At 41.1% G+C, this 15,199-nt stretch overlaps 1 protein-coding gene across 3 annotated transcripts in view; it reads left to right on the top strand.

Annotated features, from left to right (window-relative positions):
* GRID1 (glutamate ionotropic receptor delta type subunit 1) overlaps window positions 1-15,199 on the top strand; it is a 679,656-nt gene that overhangs the window by 622,060 nt on the left and 42,397 nt on the right. The window lies entirely within an intron of this gene.

A 15,199-nucleotide genomic window follows, 5' to 3' on the forward strand; every position in this document is an offset into this window, starting at 1 on the left:
AGGTGAGAACACTTGGCTAAAGCAGATGCAGAAGACCAGGTGAGAGGTATAGAGGCAGTAGGGAGACAGGGTTCAGGGGAGGGTTGACACACTGCAAGATCTCGCTGTGGAGCAGAGGTGTGCTTGGGAGATGGCGGTAAGGACCGCAAGCCCGGGATGGAGGCTGAACGGGAGGAGGAAGGGCAGAAAAAGGCTAATACATTCTTCAGCAGTGGGTTAGACTTTTCTCATTTATTACAGTGAATTTCCACAGTGACCCGAATTAATAATCATGATTATCCCATTATACAGATGAGAATCAGAGCCGTGGGTCACACTCCTCGTTAATTTTGATGCCTGGGGTTCCAGACTGAGGGGTTTGGTATTTATCTGCCACATGCTGCAGAACCCTTGAAGGTCCATGAGGAGGAAGGTGGTGGGGTGAAGGCAGGCGTCATCAGGACGTTGCTGGTGGTGGCACCTTCTTCCCGATGACCCTCACATGCAGAGGCTACTATCTCTTGGTCATTAGTGAATGATGCAAGAAAGATGTGCACCGTGGTCAGCGCTACTGCCTCTCTGGGTAGACCAGCTGTCCAACCTGTCTCACTCAGCATCTCTTCCCTTCTGTTCCCTATTCAGCCTACCCCACCACCTCTGCGGAACCTTCACACACATGCATTCACACACACATACACACATACATGCATACACCTGTCCAGCCTGCCTCAGTGTGTCCGACCTTTCCCTACCCATCAATTCTACCTCTGCAGAATCTTCTTACGGGCTCTCACACAAAGTCACTCATGCACACGCTCCCACTACTCACACGCACTAATGCACACACGTATTCACGTACCCGTGTCCTACATCCCCAGCCATTTGGCCATCCCTTAGCCTTACTGCAGAGGGCAGTGGATATAAGGGGGCAGTCTGCAGAAAGCTTAGGGGCCACTAGGGCCCGCCACCTTGCTCTTCATGATTAGAAGAGTCCTCAGCAGTTTGCCAGCCCCTCTCAGGAGAGCCCCAAATGGGTCCAAGGAGAGAGGCAGAGCCTGAGTCCTGCTTCAGAAGCAATAGGCCCTGGCCCGTGAAGGCAGTGCTTTGTGTGGCATGGGAGCCCCCGGGGCACGTGTGCTCACAGGGCAGTTAGCTTGGGGTGGTTTCTCCCTGTCATTTAGCAAGTGGAGCAGCAGAGAGTGTCTGGGCTCTGGGGCCTGGCACGTTTGGGTGTGAATCCCAGTCCCACAGCTCACCAATGACGTAAAATTGAGCACACCGCTCTTCCTGTCGGGAACCTCTCAGTGTTGAGAGAGGCCTGGGCAACTTCCTGTTTCGGGTTCCCTTTACACACTTAAAACATTTAAAAGTACACGTTACGGTAGATTTGGAATGTTTATATTTAACCAAGTGATATCTTGACAAAAATAATAGAATGCAACATAAATGTGCTATTCCCATGCTCACAAGGTTTATTAAAACCTCTTACACTCCCTATCCCACCCCTCTAGGTGGTCACAAAGCACAGAGGTGAACTCCCTGTGCTATGCTGCAGCTGGGATAGGGAGGGTGGGAGGGAGGGTGACACAAGAGGGAAGAGATATGGGAACATATGTATATGTATAACTGATTCACTTTGTTGTAAAGGAGAAACTAACACACTATTGTAAAACAGTTATACTCAAATAAAGATGTTAAAAAAAAAAAAAAAAAAAAAAAACCTCTTACGTCCTCGTGCACAGAGAAATATGGCGCTCTCACCTTGAGCTGCTGGGTCTTCTTTCATCCCTGACAGTGGATCTTTGTGGCTGTAGGTGACCTCATTTGGAGATAATGAACACAAAGTTGATTTAAGACCTTTTATGAATATAAGGCTTGGGCCAAATGGCCTTCGAGTTTCCCTTCTCTGATTTCCTTGTCTCTCACAGAGAGCCAATACTCCCATCCAAACTGGATGCTTATGAAGATTCATTGCAACAAGGCTACAAAAAGAACTTATAAAAGAAAAGATAGCAGCTTTTGACTTTATCAAACTTCTATTCATTACAAGGCACTTGAAAGAAAATAAAAAGGCAAGTCACACACTACGAGTGGACATTTACAATGCATACAGTCAATATAGGATTAATATCCTATATGGATATTATATGAAGAACTTTTACAAATTAATAAGAAAAACTCAAACAATTTAATAGAAAAATGGGCTAAAGACTTGTACAGGACTTTCACAGAAGAGGTACCACATATGGCCGATAATCATATGAAGAGATGTTCAAAGTCATTACTGTTTCCAGAAAAGGAAAATCAAGACCATAAAGATATATCACTCACTTGACCTCAATTAGACTTGCCCCAAATGAGAGGTGGTAGAAAGGATCGGAGTAACGGGGTTAATTGCTGGTGGTAGTGTACTCAGTACAGTCACTTTGGAAACAAGTTTGTCATGGATGCAAATGGAACATTTGCATACCCTATGACTCAGCAATTCCACTCCTATACATCCACCCAAAACAAACTTCTGCAGCACCTCAGAGATAAGAAAGACCATTGCTTATAGAGCCAGGACCCTGGAAACAATCCAAATGAGCATTAACAAGTTAAAAAATAAGACCTGCAATGAAATGAATGAACCACAGCTTCATGTAATAGTATGGATGAATCTTAGCTGAATAATATTGAGTAAAAGAGCATTAAAGGCAATTTCATACAGGTCAACTAATAGAAAATAACATTCAACATAACACCCTTTTAAACACAGGCATACACACATCCAAGGTAATGATAAAATATAAGACTCAGGGTCAGGGTTACTACAGATGGGAGAGACAGAGCAAGAAGAAGGAGAGAAGCGTATTGTTGGCTCTAAGTCAGGGTCAGTGTTAGCTTATAGTCACAGTCTTTCCTTTTTTTTTTTTTTAATTTTTCATTTCTCATTAAAATAAATAATTAATAAGTGAATTTTAAAAGAGGGCCATTCCTAGACAAAAGGACGTGTGTCCTGAACCAAGGGTTGTGATTAATCTCATTCTTTGCACCTACCTACTCTTTCAAATGGATAGTTCCAGGCCAGCCAGGCAGAGTTTGATTTAAGACACAGCAGCTGCTTCTCTCCTTGCGGGTGCCCAGGTGCAGGCCTACTCCTGGTGTTCCTCAAGAAGGCCAACGCCACCGATAACACCCTCTGGAGTGCGATAAATCTGGAAATGGGTCGTTAGAGAAATATCTCCCCATCATCCTGTTTACTCCTAGTCCATAGTTGGCACCTTAGAAATCATCACCCTCTGGTGATATTTAGGGTCTTACGCATGAATAAAACAATGTTAAAAAAAATAAGTGGTGGAAGATGCAAATAAGGGGTTCTTTATAAATGCCTAAAGCTTCGTGGTACAGAATCTAACCTTTTTCCAGTACAGAGGATGTGTTGCTTTTATGACACATTCATTTTATAAACCCCAAGCCAGCTTTGGGGTCACAAATCTCCCTCTTGCACTTGGATCTTTAAGAAAAGAAACTGACTGTCATCACTAGGCAAATGTTAAGGGTTTTATAACTAGTGTCATTTAAGTGAGTTTATAGTACTGTCAGAAAGTGGAGTGCACTACATTTTTTACTGCAAGGAGAGCTCAGACTCCACTCTCAAACCTTCCTTCTGCATGTGCCTGTTTGGGTGGCTACTGTACTTACATGCTTATCTGAATCTCTTCCTGTCCCCTGTGGGACTGCTCCTCACGCCCCAGGTTTTGACTTCAAATACCTTATGAATCCCCAGCCCGAAGCACACCAGACTGGGGATGGCTGTGCCCTGAGTGAGGGCCATATCCTGAATCCAGAAACTGTAAGGAAAAATCCAGCATATTGGGAAATATGGACATGATCTTGATATTCAGGGAGGAGGGGCTTCTCCGTATCCCAGACAGAACCTGCGTGGGTGCAATGCAGGCAGCCTGGCAAAGGTGAGGACTGGATGCCCCCGAGGATATCAGAGGAAACTACTTTAGCAAGAGGAGGATGCTCCAACTTCTAATTTCCAGTTACTCTTTGGTGACCCTGGCTCCATTTCCAGAGAGTGCTTGGTAGTGGAACAATGTCTAATTGCTGCTAAAGTCAAGGAGCTTGGTGTTGAAAGTAACCTCAGAGAGCTGCTATTATTTTTTTTCCTTGGGAGTGCTGCAGCTTTTAATGACTTGAAACCAATTTAGGTGGGAAATTGCTTAGCAAGAGGTGATCACTTTTGCACAGTATCAGAACCAGAGAAAGGAATTATGTCATGGTTGCCCCCACTGCTGTGACCTACTCCTTCAGGCCAGCCATCACCCAGATAAGGAGGGGGCAGCCCTTTCTGGGCCCTGGCAAAGAAAGCAGAAAGGGATTTGGAAGCGGGGGGAAGTTTTATTTATTTATTAAAAGCCCACAGTGTGCAGTTTTTAGAGCAAACCTGCCTGGTGCCCAGTAATTCTCAATAAATACTGAATTGTCCCCGAATGAATCATCTGTTTGTTGTCTGACTGAGCAGACACACATAAATCAAGGGTGTAGTTGTTGCCATCAGTGAGTAGGTTACCCTCTGTGAATTCCTTGATGGGAGGGATGAGGTAAATAGCTTTATAGTCCCTTGTCTCTTGATACCCGCCTCTTAGGAAAGAGGTCCTGCTGGTCCTTGGAGAGTAGAGAGGCTGCCTTCATTTCTCTCAGCCACCTGTACTTGTCAGGCCTGAGGTCCACAAACTATGGTCCATGGGCTAAATCTGGCCCACCACCTGCTTTTACAAATAAAGTTTTATTGGAACACACACTCGGTCATTTACATACTGTCTGTGGCTGCTTTTCTGCTACTTCAGTAGAGTTGAGTAGTTGTGGCAGAGACCATGTGGTCTCCAAAGCCTAAAATATTTCTTACCTGGCCCTTTGTAGAAAAAGTTTTGAGGATCCCTAGCCCAGAGCCATGGGTGCTCCAGGGATACTGCCCATCGGTCAATGCCATCTGATAACTTATAGACCTATCCAGTAGCTTATCATCTAAGCTCTATAAAACTACCTACTAGAGTACATAAGCACATCTAGCAGTTAGTTCCTCCTCTGGCTTTATGTCATCTAATAGCACGTCGGCACATACAGGGATACATCATCTAGCTCTATGCCATTACCTAAGTTCCGTACCATCTAGTAGCATACAGGCTTTGTCCTTTCTTGTTCTTTTCAGGCCTGCCTTTGATGGCCCACAGTCTTTGGTCTCACTACACTGGGACCCAGCCTCACTCCTGACCTGGCCTAATTCCCCCCTGAAGTCTACTGAGCAGTCACTATGTACCAGGCACTCTGCCAAATGATCTACATATATTGTTCTATTCATCCTAAACAGAACTACTTGATTATTATTGTCTCCATCATGTAGAAATGGGACTGACCCTCAGGGAGATTAAGTGGCTTGTTCAAGGTCACGTGGACGTGAGTAAGCCATGGCGCAGTCATGTCTCACTTCAACCTTGCCTCTTCCCATGGGGTTATATCCCCATTTCTATACCCAATGTGTCTGCACCCCCTTGCATACTGTTTACTTGTGCTTCTATTTCTCTTCCTCTTTTACACCAAAGTAGCAAGATATATGCTTGGCTCCCATGTTTAAAAGCCTTAGCTCTCTTTCCATGTGACATAGCAAAGGTTATTTAAGTCTGTGATTTTATCTTTTGATTTCCCAATTATTAAAAATATCAGAGAAACTCTGGGATGCAAAATTGAGCTGGCAAGTGGTTCGAATTTGTATGATAATAACTTTGTCACATGAAATCTGACTTTAATGTTGTTGGTAAGATTTTTAAAATATTTCTTTAGCTTGATCAACTCTATGAAGTAACATCCAGCATAACCCAATGTCTGTGCAGTGTCAGGGCTAACCCAGGCTGCCAATTTATTAAGTCTTTCCATAAATCAAACCTAATATTTAATAACATTGTCAAATAGAATACAGTTTAATAGTTTAAATGTCAATCTTCACAGCTCATTGGGCTCTTTGAATAAATAGACAAGTAGCCTGTTTCAGACCCTGTGGCTGGAGATAGTATTTTTCAGATGGAAGTCACTTTGCAGTCAAGCAGTTGTAACAGAAGGTTGTTTTTTCCACTCAGTAAATAGCGCTGAGGTCATAAAGTGTGAATGCAAATGCAGGAAGAAAACGGACCCACAAATCTTATTTATTTCCACACTGATCTAATGCTTGCCCTGGCGCCGGATTGAGTGTGGGTATCACCAGTCAGCACCTGCCTTCATTCCTTGCCCTGGCTCTCTGCTCTGTGACAAGGGACACTCTCATTGTACACGCTCCCTGCTGAGTGCCAGGAACCATACTTTGTGGCAGAAAAGGTGGTCCCCAGAAGGACTACTGTCTTCCATGGGAGGATCAGGAACTCTGATGCCCCAAAGTGCCCTCCATTTGGAGGGAGCAAAGTGAGGAAGGATCCTGCTTCCATGGCGTACTGGAAGTCTTTACTGGGGAGTGGGAAGAGGCTTACGTGGGATGGTACTCCTTTCTATCTTGGGGATGCTGGGTTCAGTGATCCGGAAGGTCTGGTCAAGTTGATGAAAGGGATCCTTTGATGCAGGTCTGACCCCCCAGAAAAAGGACTGGTACAAACTAGGCAGCCCTGTGCAGTGGAAACCAACAATGCTGTTCTCTGTAGCAGCAGTGGGCTTTGTAGGCATGCTCCAAGGCACATATTTTGTCCTTTTTCTGCTGCTAAGTCATTGGGGATTCTACATGCCTCCTTCTTTCTCAGACACTCACAGACGTTGGATAATCATTCATCTCTATTCTTTTTTTTTTTTTTTTTTTTTTGCGCGGTACGCGGGCCTCTCACTGTTGTGGTCTCTCCCATTGCGGAGCACAGGCTCCAGACGTGCAGGCTCAGCGGCCATGGCTCACAGGCCCAGCCGCTCTGTGGCATGTGGGATCCTCCCGGACCAGGGCACGAACCTGTGTCCCCTGCACCGGCAGGCAGACTCTCAACCACTGCACCACCAGGGAAGCACTCATCTCTATTCTTTCATTCTTGCTCAAAAGGCACTATATCCTTTTTTAAAAAAAGTTTTTATTGGAGTATAGTTGATTTACAGTGTTGTGTTAGTTTCAGATGTACAGCAAAGTGAATCCGTTATACATATATATATATATAAACAGTTTTTTATAGATTCTTCTCCCATATAGACCATTACAGAGTATTGAGTAGAGTCTCTATGCTATACAGTAGGTCCTTATTAGTTATCTATTTTATACATAGTAGTATGTATATGTCAATCCCAGTCTCCCAATTTATCCCTCGCCCCATTTTACCCCCAGTAACTATAACTTTGTTTTCTACCTGTAACTCTATTTCTGTTTTGTAGATAAGTTCACTCGTACCCTTTTTTTTTAGATGCCACATATAAGTGATGCCATATATTTGTCTTTCTCTGTCTGACTTACTTCACTCAGTGTGACAATCTCTAGATCCATCCATGTTGCTGCAAATAGCATTATTTGATTCTTTTTTAAGGCTGAGTAATATTCCATTGTATATATGTACCACATCTTCTTTATCCATTCCTCTGTTGATGGACATTTAGGTTGCTTCCTTGTCCTAGCTATAGTAAATAGTCAAAAGGCACTATATCCTTTTTGCAAGTTGGATGGTCTCTTCTTTTTATTCCCTCATTTATTCACTTATTCATCCATTCAACAAATGTAATTTGAATAGCTTCCTCCAAAGAGCTTGGATATGTGAATTTAAGTTCCACTTTCAATCAAATTTAATCTGTGGCTTTGGTCACGAGAATTCACATCTCTAAGCTATCAGTGAGACTGAGACAAGCCTGCCCAGATGAGTTGAGTTTACCAATGCAAAAATGGAAAGTGTCCAGTGCAGTACAGGGTTGACATTGAGTAGATTAGCACCTACTGTATATTAGGAAAAGAACATAATAAAAATATAAAGACAAATAACACTTAGTCTTTTTATGAGGCATAGTTGACAAACAATAAAATGCACTTATATTAAATGTTTATTTCATGGGTTTAGACTATTATGTACAACTGTGTAATCACCACCCAAAAGAAGATAGAGTCATCCCTCAGTATTTGAGGGGGATTGGTTCCAGGACACTGCAGATACCAAAATCCATGGATGCTCAAATTCCTTATATAAAATGGTGGAGTATTTGCATATAACCTATAAGCAGCCTTCTGTATACTTTAAATAATCATCAATCATTATAAAATTACTTACAATACCTGATACAATGTAAATGTTATGCAAATAGTTGTAAATACAATGTAAATGCTACACAAATCAGTGCCAGCATGCACACAACAAATTCAGGTTTTTCTGTTTGGAATTTTCTGGAATTGTTTTTTATATTTTTCATCCACAGTTGGTTGAATTCTCGGTGCAGAACCCACAGATACAGAGGGCCAACTGTGTAGAACATTTCCATCACCTTGAAAAGTTTTCTCATGTCACTTTCTAGAAACATCTTTCCCTAACCTCAGAAGCGACCACTTATGAATTTCTGGTACCAGAAGTTAAATTTACTGTTCTTGGAATTCATATAAATTGAATAATATAAAATATGTATATTTGTGTTTAGTTTCTTTCACCCAACAAGTATCTATGAGATTTAACTATGAAGCTGTAGATATCAGTACTGAGTTCTTTCTTCTTTTTTTTCCTTTGAGTAGTATTCCATTATATTAACAAACCTTAATTTGTTTATCCATTCTCCAGTTGACATACATTTCACTTGTTGCCAATTTAGAGCTATTAGGAATAAGGCAGTATGATCATTTTTGTACAAAATTTTGTGGATATATGTTTCCATTTCTCTTTGCTAAATATGATAGAGTGAATTTTCTGGGTCATAGGGCAGATGTATGTTTACCTCTGTAAAAAACCTCCTGACTGGGCTTCCCTGGTGGTGCAGTGGTTGAGAATCCGCCTGCCGATGCAGGGGACACGGGTTCGTGCCCCGGTCCGGGAAGATCCCACATGCCACGGAGCAGCTGAGCCCGTGAGCCATGGCCGCTGAGCCTGTGCATCCGGAGCCTGTGCTCTGCAATGGGAGAGGCCACAACAGTGAGAGGCCCGTGTACTACAAAAAAAAACAAAAAACCTCCTGACCACCTCCAATGTGATTATTCTATTTTACAATCCCACTAGTGATATCCTACTTATGTGCTTGTAAGTTCCAGTTGCTGGACATCCTAACCAACATTTAGTGTTGTCAGCCTTTGGGACAGTAAACAATTAAGTGGCTGTGAGTTTATCTCGTTGTTTTAAGTTGTATTCCTTCGGTGGCTAATAATGTCCAGCACCTTAATGTGCTTATTGGGCATCCATGTTGCTTCCTTGGAGAGGGGTGTGCTCAAGTCCTTTTTAAATTTTTACTGGGCACTTTGTCTTTTCATTGTTGATTTAGATGAGTTTTAAAAAATATATTCTGGATATAAGTCCTTGATCAAATATAAGTGCTTCAGATATAATTCCCACTCTGTAATTTGCCCATTCATTTTCTTAATGATGTCTTGTGGAGAGTAGAAAATTTTAATTTTGATAAAGCCCCATATATCAATTTTTCTTTTCTTTTGCGGTTAATAATTCTTGTGTCCTAAGAAAGTTTTGCCTACCTCAAAGTTCCAAGTTTTCTTCTAGAAGTTTTACATTTATGTCTACATTGCATTCTCAAATTAGTTTTTGTATATGGAATAAAGAAGTAGTCCAGATTCACTTTTTTTCCCCATGTGTCTATCCAATTGACCTAGCACCATTTATTTAAAATACTTGTATTTAATTAACAAATGACTAGGTGCTTTAATTGACAATCAACTGGACATATATGTGTTGGTTGTTTCTGGATTCTCTATTCCATTCCATTATCTATATATGTATTCTTATGCCAATAAAAAAAGTCTTGATCACTACAGCTTTATAATAATTCCTTAAATCAGGTAGTGCTTTCAACTTTGTTCTTCTCTTACAAGATTATTTGACCAATTCTAGAGCTTTTGCACTTCTGTTTAAATTTTATAATCATCTTGTCAATTTCCTCAGGAAAGCTTGAGATTTTGATAGCTATTACATTGAATCTAAACATCATTTGGGGGAAGACTGATATCTTTACACTATTGAGTTTTGTAATACGTGAACATAGTTTTTCCTTTTAAAACATCAACTTTTGATATTATTGATTTTCTAGATTGTTGTTATATCTTATTGATTTCAGCTTTTTAATTTTTTTCTTTACTTTGGTTTCAATTTGCTCTTAGCTTTTCTCGCTTTTTTTTTCCTCACTTCTTAATGTTGAAACTTAGATCATTGATTTTACTCCTGTTTTCTTTCCTAATATAAGTATTTAAAGCTATACATTTCCCTCTAAGCACTGTTTTAGCTGAATTCCATGAATTTTTATATATTGTGCTTTCATTATCATCAGCTCAAAATATAAAGCATCGGACTCAGTCTTTTTCTTCAGGTATCCCTATTGAGTTCTGGAGGACAACAAATGGCTGTGATTTAGTGTGTAAAAGGGTATGAGAACAGAAATTGGGGATTTATTCTGCTTAGTGAAGTTGAGGAAAGCTTCCGAAGGTAGTCCTGTCATGTACCTACATTTTACAATCCAAATGCCTCAATTCCTTTTCAGTTTTGAAGATCAAATGTGAGAATGTGAGAGAAAACTGACAAGCAGGAAATAAAATACTCAGAAAAATAAGGGAAACCAGAGAGGCAGAAAAGACAGTGGAATGCCATGTGAACAAAACTTCATTTTTATTTCTACTAAATGTATAGTTTCCTTGTAGGAGAATGACGGTAGTGGTGTTTTCCCTGTTTAACAATTGCTGTCTACAGAACCCCTTCTCTGGGTCTCAGGCTGAGTTCTGGCTGTCTTGACCCTGTAATATACCTGAGCCTTCCTCACATGCTTTAAATCTGTGGTCCAACCCAACTCCAAGGGCACTCAGGTTAAATAGCCCCCAATCCATGACAAGGTTCAAAATAAGAGGTTTTGAGAGGAAATCTTAGGTTATACATTTATAATTTAAATGTGTATGTCATTTAAATAAATATATGTCACCATTTTAAAAAGTTTAGACTATTTCTAAAAATAAGCAGAAAAGAACCAGTTAAACATATTTTTTTCACCACCTAAATAAGGCTCTAGGAATTCTTGTGGGTATTTCTGGGGAGTGTTTTTTGAATCTCTTCAAAAGTTTTACGTAATTATGATGTTAGAGAAAATATGTTTTATCCTGTACGTTTTTAACACTGTTGTAAAACTTTAAAAATCATTTTAGTGGCTACTTAATATTTATCAAATAGATGTAAAATTAAACATTTTCTTCTTGATTGTCATTTGGGTCGATTCCAATTTTTCACAAATACAAATAACATTATAATGAACATCTTCATGCCTCATGGTTTTTCAGTTACTATATTTATTTCTTCAGGTCAAATTCTCAAAAGTAGAAATATGGTGTCAGAAAAGGATATACACATTTAAAGCTCTCAACAAAATATTCCTGAGTATTGCCAAAAGCAGGGCTTTGAATAAATTACATTCTATCTTTGGGATCAACAGAATACTCAGGCTTCAGTGTTGTTTTTTGTTTTTGTTTTTTCATTAAATCCTTGTGGATTTATCTTTAGTAGGAAAACCTTTTAATAAAATGGTATTTTTCTACTTTTCTCAAATCCTTTATAGGGATTTTTTAAAATTTCTCTTTCTCTTTATATAGGTACATATGAATTTTTTTTTTTTTTTGCGCGGTACGCGGGCCTCTCACTGTTGTGGCCTCTCCCGTTGCGGAGCACAGGCTCCGGACGCACAGGCTCAGCAGCCGTGACTCACGGGCCCAGCCACTCTGCGGCATGTGGGATCTTCCCGGACCGGGGCATGAACCCGTGTCCCCTGCGTCGGCAGGCGGACTCTCAACCACTGCGCCACCAGGGAAGCCCGGTACATATGAATTTTGACTTTATTTGCTTTATTATTCCAGGGACTGGAGTGGAGAAGAAATCTCTTTCTTTTCAACTCGCTTTTTCCTTGGCCTACATTAGGCAAAATTCATGAATTTTGGCAGTTTGAGGAAACTGAATAAGATAATGTTTAGACACCTGCCTTTGTTTAATAATAAAATAGATGCACCTAACAACCCCTTCCTCAAATGTGTATTTATGCAGTGATTTGATGTTTGAAATATATGGGTTTTTATTCATTCATTCTTTTATTAGTCAATTCATTTACTAGTGGTGAGCTCAGTTAATATGTAAGAGTGGGCTTGATACTTTCCTGATAAAATTGAGTTAGACTTGGTGTAAGGTCGAAGTGAAGATGAAGGCTGGTTTGGGACAGTATGTGATTTCAAAAATAAAAGATTTGGGGCTTCCCTGGTGGCGCAGTGGTTGAGAATCCGCCTGCCGATGCAGGAGACACGGGTTCGTGCCCTGGTCCGGGAAGATCCCACATGCCGCGGAGCAACTGAGCCCGTGAGCCATGGCCGCTGAGCCTGTGCGTCCGGAGCCTGTGCTCCGCAACGGGAGAGGCCACAACAGTGAGAGGCCCGCATACCGCAAAAAAAAAAAAAAAAAAAAAAAAAAAGATTTGTGTTACTTTGCCCAGAGTTTTCCTTCCTTCCTTTGGGGTCTTGCATCAATGTTTGGACAATCAGGAGGTTAATTTAATTGCAACGTCTACTGTTAGAGAGCCCTCGGATGGATCAGGGGTGGGGATAAGTTTGTCCCGTGCATTAATTAGCTCAGCTGTGCTTCTAGACAACTCGTTTATTAGTTAGGAAACTAGAGATTAAGGAGGGCAAGGGACTTGCTGAAAATCAAGCTTGAGTCAATATCGGACCCAGGGTTTGAACTCAGTATTTTTCCTCACTCAAGCGCCTGGTGACACTGTGCAAAAATGAAAGAGATGCATATGATCAAAATGAAGCCTCAGCTTCTGCTGCCACTTACCTAGTGCGTTCATCACAGGTAACCTGAGCAGTTCCTTCCCCTCTCCTCACCTTTATATACCTGGGTACGTGCTGCTTGGAAAGCCTTCCTTTTCTTTGTTGGCCAGGATGATTCTTGATTATCTCTCCAGCCTCAGCAGAAGCTTCACTCTTCCTGACCCCCTGCTGGAGCTTCTTGTTTCTCAGGGCAGGGCCAGGGGCTCCCTTAACACCCTATGCATCCCAGAGTACAGATTCATCAGATGTCACCCCCATCCTCAGTGCCCTGCTCTGTCACATCCTGACTAGACTCTGAGCCTCCATAGTGTTGGGCCTGTCTCTTATTCATTTGTTTGTCCCCAGGGCCCAGAGCAGAGGTAGGCACAGGGCAATGAACATGGACATGCAAAACCTTTTATCCTTTCAAAAATCAAACAAAATAAATGTTCAGTGAGTAAGAAATGAGAGTATTCAGAAATGCATCCATGTGCATCTTTCTTCAAGAAGAATGGGCAGGATTGCTGGAATCTAGTTGCAGAGGGGGCAAGAAGGGATGAGGAAGGGCGGGGAGGGCAGGAGGCTTAGTCAGTCTCCTGGAGCAGGTTTCCATGCAGTTGACTACATTGGCCCCTTCATAATGCCCTACAGCTTAATTTTGTTTGATGATGATTGGTTTGGGATAATACAGAGCTAAGGTCAAGGAAAGCCCCCACTGTGCCTCCCTTATTAAATTACTTTGCTTTGGGTTTTGAGCATTGCCAAGCAAATCTTGTTATGAATTCTTCAGTTACTTTCTTTTGTGATGTTTATAATTTGGTAGGGTAAGCTTTGGAATCAAACCAATATCTGTGCCATCATGCTAACTTTGATTATTTTCTTTTTTTTTTAACATCTTTATTGGAGTATAATTGCTTTACAGTGGTGTGTTAGTTTCTCCTTTATAACAAAGTGAATCAGTTATAAATATACATATGTTCCCATATCTCTTCCCTCTTGCATCTCCCTCCCTCCCACCCTCCCTATCCCACCCCTCTAGGTGGTCACAAAGCACCTAGCTGATCTCCCTGTGCCATGTGGCTGCTTCCCACTAGCTAGCTATTTCACGTTTGGTAGTGTATATATGTCCTTGCCACTCTCTCACTTCGTCCCAGCTTACCCTTCCCCCTCTCGATATCCTCAAGTCCGTTCTCTAGTAGGTCTGTGTCTTTATTCCCGTCTTACCCCTAGGTTCTTCATGACCTTTTTTTTTTTTCTTAAGATTCCATATATATGTATTAGCATACGGTATTTGTTTTTCTCTTTCTGACTCCTCATTAGAAGCGTGGGAGGACGTTCACTTCCCCTAAATCTGATTTTGTTCTTTAGATTTCCTCTGCCCCATAATTTGCTTTTTACCCAAGTCTGATACACTTCACCTTAGTGCTGTCTATAATTGTGGGCTGATTCCATTCTTTTTGTTCCACTGAGTATTATGGCTTTGGGTTTTATGACTTAAGTTTTTGTATTTTGAACTGAATTTTTTTGTTCCTTGATTACATTAAAATCAAGAAGCAGTAGCTGGTGAGAACAATTTTGATTTATTGTGTCAATCAGATCGTTGGCAGTTTTTGTTTAGCTTTTTTTTTTGTGTGTGTGTGTGTGTGTGTGTGTGTGTGTGTGTGTGTGGTACGCGGGCCTCTCACTGCTGTGGCCTTTCCCATTGCAGAGCACAGGCTCAGTGGCCCAGCCACTCCGCCCCATGTGGGATCCTCCCAGACTGGGGCACGAACCCGCACTGTGCCACCAGGGAAGCCCTGTTTAGCTTATTTTTATTTCCATTTTGTTGGTATAATGTTGTTTATCCAGGAACAAGCAGGGAGAAAGAGGGGAAGTTAAATAACATTTATTAAGAAATTATTATGCGTGCTATTGTGTTCATACATTTTATCTTTACCATTGAGGGCATTTTGTGATATATTACATTTTGAAAATAAGGAATGTAAAACTCAGAGTGGTTAAACAATTTGCCTGAAGATTATCGCACTCTTTCTACCTTCCATGTGTTTATTATTATTACTATCACCATCATCATTGTCACCATCAATAAGAAAATATTTGTGACTGACAAGGGATTAAGATCCAAAATATACAAACAGCTCATACAACTCAATATTTAAAAAACAAACAACCCGATCAAAAAATGGGCAGAAGATCTAAATAGACATTTTTTTCCAAAGAAGACATGCAGATGGCCAATAGGCACATGAAATGATG

Source organism: Kogia breviceps, chromosome 2 (genome assembly GCF_026419965.1).
Source record: "Kogia breviceps isolate mKogBre1 chromosome 2, mKogBre1 haplotype 1, whole genome shotgun sequence".
NCBI classification, from domain to species: Eukaryota; Metazoa; Chordata; class Mammalia; order Artiodactyla; family Physeteridae; genus Kogia; species Kogia breviceps.